Raw genomic sequence first — 8,327 nt, forward strand, 5'->3', positions numbered from 1 at the left:
AATGAATTTTATATAGGATTCGTGGATCTTGAAATGTTTGCCAAGTTCTGGAAATAATAAAAAAATCAAAACAATAAAGCATTAAAACTAGATAAGGAACACTATGTGAAAGCGCCTCCAAAACTTGGTTCCCGGAAGAATCACAGCAAAGCAATTCGAACTGTTAATACACATTCTGACGTGTATCGGTATTCTTATTTTCGGGATGTCATTGAAATACGAAACAAACTACCAAATGATGTAGTGCAGGGCTCGGGTGTACAACAATTTGAATTAGCTATAGATGTTTTTTTTTTTTTTAGAAATAGTGCGTCACCCCAAATCTGTTCACGACTGTGCGCTATTACAGTATTTTGTTGCCTTCTGAGTATTTTGCAGTGTTTTGGTCATCACTGTGAGTTATTGCAGTGTTTTGTTCGCTGCCTGTGACGATTCTCACTTCCTCACTAGAGGGTAAACAGTATTATTAAATAAGTAAAATAAATAAAAAAATAAATAAAATCATCCCAGTCCACTCGGATGGTTTTGATTTTCAAAATGTTTTTTTTTTATGGTTTTGATTTGATATACAGGCATGGCGCAAATTTTGCCGTTCTTCTAAAAGGTTGTGATATTAAAAAACGTTGCAAGGAAAATTGACGCAGCTCGCACTAGTGGAGCGAGGCTGGAAAAACAGCAAAGCTGGCGACCCCCCTCCCTCCGTCGGAGGCACGGCTGTTGCACCTCACATGGATTTCCGAACTTGCCGCTGAAGGTTCCCCGTGACTGGCAGGCCCGGCTCGTTCTGGCCGTAGGCTTACACGTTTTTTACAAGGTGGACCGCCTTAGCACGCGCCGGAACCCGCGGCAACCAGCTTCGCGAAATCGGTGTCTGTGCTTCCTACTTCAGGCGTGAAAGCACGTGAACTGGCGAGAAGAACAGCACGCGAGAGATCACTGCACACGGACGAAATCGCTTAGACGCCGGTTTCATAACGCGAGGGGCCCAGGTTAGATTCCCGCCACGTCGGGAGCGTTTTGTATAGCGTAAGCTACACCGGCCGAGGTTGAGCAGTTTCACGTGGAACTTGAAGGGTCGTGCTGCGCAAGCGCGAGGAGCATTGGATTGGATTAGATTGGATGGGATTGGATTAAATTGGATTGTATTGAATTGGATTGGAAGTCCAATCCAATTGGAGTATGGTTGTGTAGAGAATTGGGTCTGCACATTCGCCAGTCGGCGCATTCCAGAGGAGTGATGTCACAGCCGCGGCAGACGCACTGGCCCCGGCGCGTGCCCAGCTGTGCGCCTCCGTTGCGCAGTACCAAGTCTGACGCTGCGCCGGAGCCGCTTGATAGCCGTTTCGCGTGGCTACTGGAGAGCCGTGCTGCGCATGCGCGAGGAGCAGCGACTGGAGTGGACTGGATTGGATTGGAAATCGTTTTAGCAGCAGTAAGCATGATAATCAGCTAACCCTAGACAGCCAGGAAACCTAAGAATAATCAGCTGAACCTTAGCTCACGCTGCGTATACCCTGGCATAGCTGAGCTAAGCCACTGATAACATTTTTAACAGCGAAGCAGCTGTTTAGCAAATCGTGAGACTTTCGTGTTCTCAGTGAAAAAAAATGAAGGAAGCTAGCACTAACGCGTAAGACTTGAAGGTAGCGAAGCTGTACGTAACCTTCACGACCATTACGAAGGTTTAGTCCACGATTGCAGCCAATTTGCTTCTTCTTCGCTGCATCAATGACCTCTACTTCATCATTGTTGCTATAAGTGCGAGCTTCCTTCATTTTTTTGGAAGACATCATCATTGGACATCACCTTGGAGGGGCGTACGATATGACGTGTCTTTCTCGTTCCGAGCAAGTGTTGCCGCGATTACGACGAACGCCGGAGTCTTTCTCGTTCCGGTCAAGTGTTGTCACAATTATGGCAAACCCCGTAGTTTGTTTTATTTCGTTTTTGCCACTCTTGGCCAACCTCCCTAAGTGGGAATGCTTGGCTTGACAAACGTGCGCCGGGGACGCTGGGTGGTCACGGCGAGGCACGCGCTCACGTGCGTTAGGCATTTTCTTGGAATTTTTAACGACAGACTCGAAACTCTAACCATTTGCTAAGCAGCTTCGCTGTTAAAATACCAAGAAAATGTAGTGCACATGTGAGTTCGCGCACGTGAGCGCGGGCCTCACGGCGACTGCCCAGCCGTTAAATAAACCAAGCAAATGCCGAGCGCTCGTGTGTGCGTGCCTCGCCGCGGTCTCACGTTTGTCAAGCCAAGCATTCCCACTTAGAGAGGTTTGATTGATTGTGGGGTTTAACGCGCCGACGCAACGCAGGCGGTGAGGCGCGCTGTAGTGGAGGGCTCCGGATTAATTTTGACCACCTGGGGATCTTGAACGTGCGCCGAAATCTCGTACACACGGGCGGTTTTGCTTTTCGCCTCCACCAGAAAAGCGGCCGCCGCGGCCGGGAATCGAACCCGCTACCTTCCCACTTAGGGAGGTTTGCCAAGATTGGCAAAAAGAAAAAAAGAAAAAAAAAAACTGCAACGCGCGCCGTGATCGATCGTGACAGCACTTACTCGGAACGAGAAAGACACGTCATAGCGTACGCCCCTCGTAGGTGACGTCCAATGATAATTACTTCCAAAAGAATAAAGTAAGCTCATACTTATAGCAAAAATGATGGAGTAAAAAGGTTATTGCTGCGGCGAAAAACAAGCAAATCGGCTGGAATCGAGGACTTAAGCCGTAGTGATGGTCGTGCACGTTGCGTGAGCTTTCTTTATTTTTTTCACCTGCTTTGTCTCTTTTTGTTTGGTGCGGTGGCGGTCTTTCAATTGTTTTCTGTTGTGCTTGATTTGGGGGGGTTAGGTTATAGCTATTTTCGTTCTTTTATTATTTATTTACAACCTCTCAAACCCATGTGTGTATTTGCCTTCCCGTCTCGTAATGAGGCGGCCTGAGAAGGCGAGATGGGATGTTTTTTGCACGCTATACTCGCCTAAATTCACTGTTAGATTTATTCATTTTTTCCGCTTCATGATTAACCCATTTGGCTATAAAAACTTGTGAAAGTTCCTATCTGGCCCTGTTTTCCTATAGTTTTAGCGCATTGCGTGCCAACACAGCCTTTATTTTTTTCTTTCCAGTTGGCTGTTCATGTCATTGTACCCCGCCGCTGATAACTCCATACTCCTCGGGTCTTTGGGGCGGCCCAGTGATTACGTTGCTTTAACGGCGTAAAGGTGCCTGGTTTGACTCCTGGGACCTCTCTAACGACATTTTTAAAGCAAAGCTTTCTACCTTTACCAGCCAACGGTTTCGTCGGGGCGTGAGCCACAAGAAACTCCCTACGCAGCTGGGGAGGGGTAGGGCGCTTTTTGGAGGTGATTACTGAGTAAGATAAAGAGGAGCGCCGACTTCACTCTCTCCGACTGGCCCTCAATGCCCCTAACTCATGGAGCCCAGTGTAGATGGCGCGGCGAATGGGCGCTATTACCTAGCGTTCCCCGCTCGCCGGAGCCTGCTCACCCCGGAGGGCACGACGAGACCCATTCCGTCGGCTTTGTTGTCTGCTTTAGCGACAGGTATTTTGGGCATGTTTTGGCACAGCTTCGCGTCCATTCCGCGCTTCCCTCGCACAGCTTGATTAACTTGTTCGACAGCACTGTAGGGAAAAGAAGACCAGCGTCTGACTTCCAAAATGTTGAGGGAGTCGACTAGCGAGGCAGCAAGCGCCTCCGATCCTCCTCTTCCTCTCTTCCGACTCTCGCCCCCTGCCTGCGCATCTTTATTTCTCAACAAGCACCTCCTGGGTAACCCGGACCCGACGGAATTGAGTGGTCGTACGGCAAAGATACGCTAAGGATTGGTTTGCAAGGCGGGAAAACAAAATGTAGAGACCACTTACATCTGGCCACTGCTTGCCACGAATGAGACTCCATTTTCTAAATTGCTGAATGCCAATTCGGTTGTGTTTAAACAGGTATTGAAAAAGCGAAAGGAACAACTGATTCTGAAAAATAGCGATTATAAAAATTTCCACAGCTTTCTCGCAATCTGCCTCAAATTTACTAAACTAACTAGTTTGAATCAATATAAATGGGAATCACTAAGCTCACATGCCGAATTGTTTCGCTGTCTGCGCTTGTGTCGCGCGGTGGTGTAGCCCCGAGCTAACACATCAAGATGGTTAGGTTCCGCTGTCTCACCCATAGGAAGACGCTCCTCTCCGTTGTATTTCTTCCGACACACGGCGCGTCACCGCTCTAGCCTACCTGGACGCCGCCCCCGCGAATTCCAGGTAACGGCTGGCAATATCTCTGGTTTCACTTTTTATAGAGCAACGTGTGTGAATTCAAGTGACGTCGCATGAGCAATTGTTGTGGGTGTCGTTTCCAGATTTGCTTTCCAGCCACCTTCCCAGCGTGGATTGGAGCCTTTTTTTTTTTTCTAAAAGGTAGCCCCCCTTTTCGCCACTTCCATCACACTTTTTGGCCTACCATTTTCACCCTATCCATTTCGCCGATGATATTTTTCTGTGAACGATCCGCACGGACAGAGCTCACGCATATTAAACAGCTGCGCCATTGAAACTCAATCAGCGCCCATTGGCGAAATGGGTTTCGGGTTATTCATGTTGGTTAGCGGATTGAGTAGCAAAGAGCCAAGCTGGAGCCAAACTAGCTCTCCTGTTATATCAGTTCGAACTCCATGAATATGAACGGAATCACTTCAGGCAATATGCAGCATCGTTATGTATTTCTTGGGGCTGTTTGCCGAAGACCCTTTCACATTGGGCAGGGGGCACCGACTGTGCGCATCTGTGCATGTCTTCACCATGCGTAAATTTTCTCAAAACTTCTTGAGCGTTGGCTTGTCATCTTCAGCGAGTGAAACATCCAACCACGTCAGGGCCAACGAGATTTGTTATTATGTTGTGAAAGCTCTGAAAGTTTTGAAAAGTGGTTTGGCTACAACAACGTGCCTCAATTCACAAACATCAAAATGTACCCAAAAGTGTAACCCTATGTTATTATTTATGACAACGCGCCTGATCACACCTATCGTATTTTCTCATTTTCACGAGCTGACATCCTTTTTCTTATCATTATTGTTATAACAGGTAATTTTTCTTCTCCTTGCTGAGCACGAGGACGCGGGTTCGATTCCCGGCCGCGACCGCCGCTTTTCTGATGGAGTCTAAAAGAGAAAACGCCCCTGAGTACGCGATTTCGGCGCACGTTAAAGATCCCCCGGTGGTCAAAATTAATCCGGAGCCCTCTACAACGGCGCGCCTCATTGCGTGCGTTGCGTCGGCGCGTTAAGCCCTACAATCAATAAATCAATTTCTGTACTCGTTTCTTTGTTTATTTCTTGATTGCACGTGATAAAACAACCCACCGCACACCTGTGCACGAAGTGAAACGCATTTTATAGGTTCTATACAAGCCAAAATGCTCCTTAGTCACACCTATTAGCTTACCGAAAGCGCTATTCGTAGGATTAACAAGCTTACAGACGCATTGAACTCACTGTGAATACTTCAGGCATGTAGCGGTCGATGAACCAACAAATGATCCCAGTGTGCTGAAACATTGTGTCATGAATGAGTGTTGAATTGTATCGATTGTCAATCGAAGAAGTAACCTATAGATTGAAGAACAAAACATATATTTGATCCGTGTTCAAGGTTCCAAATGGGTATACCATTGAAGTCCCGCGCGCGCAAGTCATCCTAGTTCACAACTATCACTCTCCAAAGTGATCGGATCTCCGAAGGACGAAAATAGGCGGCTGATGATGCTGATAATGAAAATGAAAAGGATCGTTCGCTCAAGATGTTGGTTAGCATACTCGCAGATTTACGGTTATGAACAAGGTTATATTAAATAAACAGATTTGCTGCAAGACACGCGCATTTAAAAGAATGAGTATTGCTCTGCAATGTTTAAAGTTACTCGTTTGCACTCAGGATTGAAATGGCAATGCGCTCAGAGAGATGCAAATGGCTCGTGAATTGATGCTTTCGCAACGTTCTTTTTTGGTCAGTTTCTGGTTAGTGGCCGAGAGCCGGCGCAATTGAGTCAGAAGTGACAGGTGTCGGGTGATATATGGTGGGACCAGATGACAAGAGAGGGGCGAACATGCCTATATTTTTCCGCAAAAGGACAATACTTAAAGAATTCCCTCAAGCGATTACTTCTTCACCCCCCCCCCCCCCCCTAAAAAAATACATTAAGAAAAAGACACTGCCTGGGTTAAAAACGTTGTCGAAGAGAGGAAAAGAACAGAACAAAAACATTAACCAAAAGATCCTGTCTCGCGTTGTCACGCGCGGAACCAAACACAATAAAAAATATTTATCTGTGTTCAGCTGGATATGGGAAGTACGGTTCCAGTGAACTTCGCATGCATTCCTGAAATGAAAGCGCGACAAAGACGATTCAACAACAAATGATGAGCACTGTATGACAATACCCTAATAAAATGTTTCGACCCAATTTTTCTCCTTTTCTAATTACCGCAAACAGAAAAGTACTGTTTTATAATGAAGTTGGTCCAAATGTAGTTGCCTTTCAATGTTTTTTTCACTCCAGACCAGTTCGATAAAATAGTGCTTGATGTAGTTCCCGGTTACCGCAATAAACAATACTGTGAGGTTTCCTCCCGCATGTCCGAATTCATTTAAGCAAGCATTTCAACACATCGTATGCAGCTGACCAGTATATACACGAACGCTGGGGCTCCTGCAATGTCACTCACTCTTTCTTGTTCTTGCTCATTTACTGGTATTGTGATTGTACATTTACACGTGTTCGCTTTCTTGCAGTCAGTCCGCGCGTACATTTTCCACGAGGTGAGAAGGGCCAAGTTTATTCCACCCACTGGAGCGATGAGAACGTGCGGTGAGTCTCATTTGTTGCCGCTGCGTGCGTCACCGAGGAGGCGGACGGTTCTCACGTTCGTCAAAAACTTGCCTCAGGTTCCGTCCAGCTGGGTCCGACGGTGGCAGGCGATGGTCCGCAAACGATGCTTCTATTCAGAGCACGGCGTTTATTGAGCGGCCCTCTGGCAGCCCCTTAATGATGTAAAGAGCCCTACCACACGAAACTTTTAAAAGTGTAAATTCGACCCTATGACTCGCGTATTTTGCATTCATCCTTTGACACTTGTGGCAATATCGTTCGCACTGGCGAAAGTGCCGGATACGAACCGCTTCTCCCGTGCTGTCTCACACTATAACAATGGCTGAGTGTAGAATGACACCGCCCCAAGTTCCTCGAAAAAACAAACCGGCACGGCCTCTTGTGGGCTTGTATACGAGCCGCTTCTACTGTCCTCGCGACACGCCGAAGTGAGAACCACAGAGGCCGCAGACTCTCCAGCGTCCACCACCTTTCGGCCGGGGATACGGTCGTCTTAGTTAACAAGTGCCCGACCAAGTATTCGCGTAGGCGACCGACGCACTGGCAAAAGGTCCTACGAACGCGGATAAGTCTTTGTTTCCATGACTCTTCCACTCACGATGCCTTGTAGGGCTGCAAGCTACCAGTGGAAAGCCTTATAGTCTCTCATACCGCCGCTAACAGGCTGTACGAAGCCGAGCAGAATGATGCGACCCGTTCACCAAATGTCGCCTAGCACTTATCCTTTACCACGAGTTTTAAAAAGTGTTTTACCAAGTTTCTTAGCAGATATTTCGGTTCTGGGAAGTTGTGAGGGGCAGCTTTTCCAGCTAGATATGATGGTGTCCGAAATTCTAATTGCTCTACAGCTTCGATGATTCCGCGCCTATAAAAGCACACATTTGGTTGTAAACTTGGCCATCGCTCGGTCAAACACTACGTCAAAGAGACATTGCTGAGTGCCAGATTGAGATACTGAATGCACCTAGTGTCACGCGACATAAAACCCGTGATAAAGAGTACGTGTAGGCTATCCGAGACATTTCACAAACTGATTTCTCTTGATCCGAGGGCGGTTGTCGTCAAACCAACGTCCTAAACCAATGAACGGCGCGCGACGATGTCAGCCATGGGCCACGTTTTGTGCGTTATAAAAGTTGCGTGTGCACATCGGGACGACACAGCGTCCTGCACCGAAGCGTTCCCGCGCACGGTCCAGGTCCACCACACACACACACACACACTCATCCCCTGCCGGCACCGCACTGCTGGTCCAACGCCGCACGGCATACACGTACAGGGGATGCGCAGACTTGGCACGTCTCAAATGAGGGCGCTTGAGTGCCTGCGGAAAAATAGCGGGAAGACTGTTTTGAGTGCACGGATTAGAATGCCATCTTCACAGAGAAGTGCACTAAGTAGCAGCACAATA

General features: G+C 47.6%; 1 protein-coding gene across 2 annotated transcripts in view; it reads right to left on the reverse strand.

The window, feature by feature from the left end:
* Nucleotides 1-5,350: 5,350 nt before the first annotated feature.
* The window catches only part of LOC144170188 (neuroligin-4, Y-linked-like), an 81,323-nt gene continuing 78,346 nt past the window's right edge, over nt 5,351-8,327 (reverse strand). Inside the window, exon 10 of one of the 2 annotated variants that reach the window (XM_077699813.1) lies at nt 5,351-8,240. The gene's annotated coding sequence lies outside the window, so the exon portion shown is untranslated. The remainder of the gene's footprint in view (nt 8,241-8,327) is intronic. The other variant, XM_077699814.1, reaches the window with a different exon arrangement.

The sequence above is a fragment of the Haemaphysalis longicornis genome, unplaced genomic scaffold (assembly GCF_048455015.1).
Source record: "Haemaphysalis longicornis isolate Haplotype H1 unplaced genomic scaffold, Haemaphysalis longicornis Haplotype H1 scaffold_2, whole genome shotgun sequence".
Taxonomy (NCBI): domain Eukaryota; kingdom Metazoa; phylum Arthropoda; class Arachnida; order Ixodida; family Ixodidae; genus Haemaphysalis; species Haemaphysalis longicornis.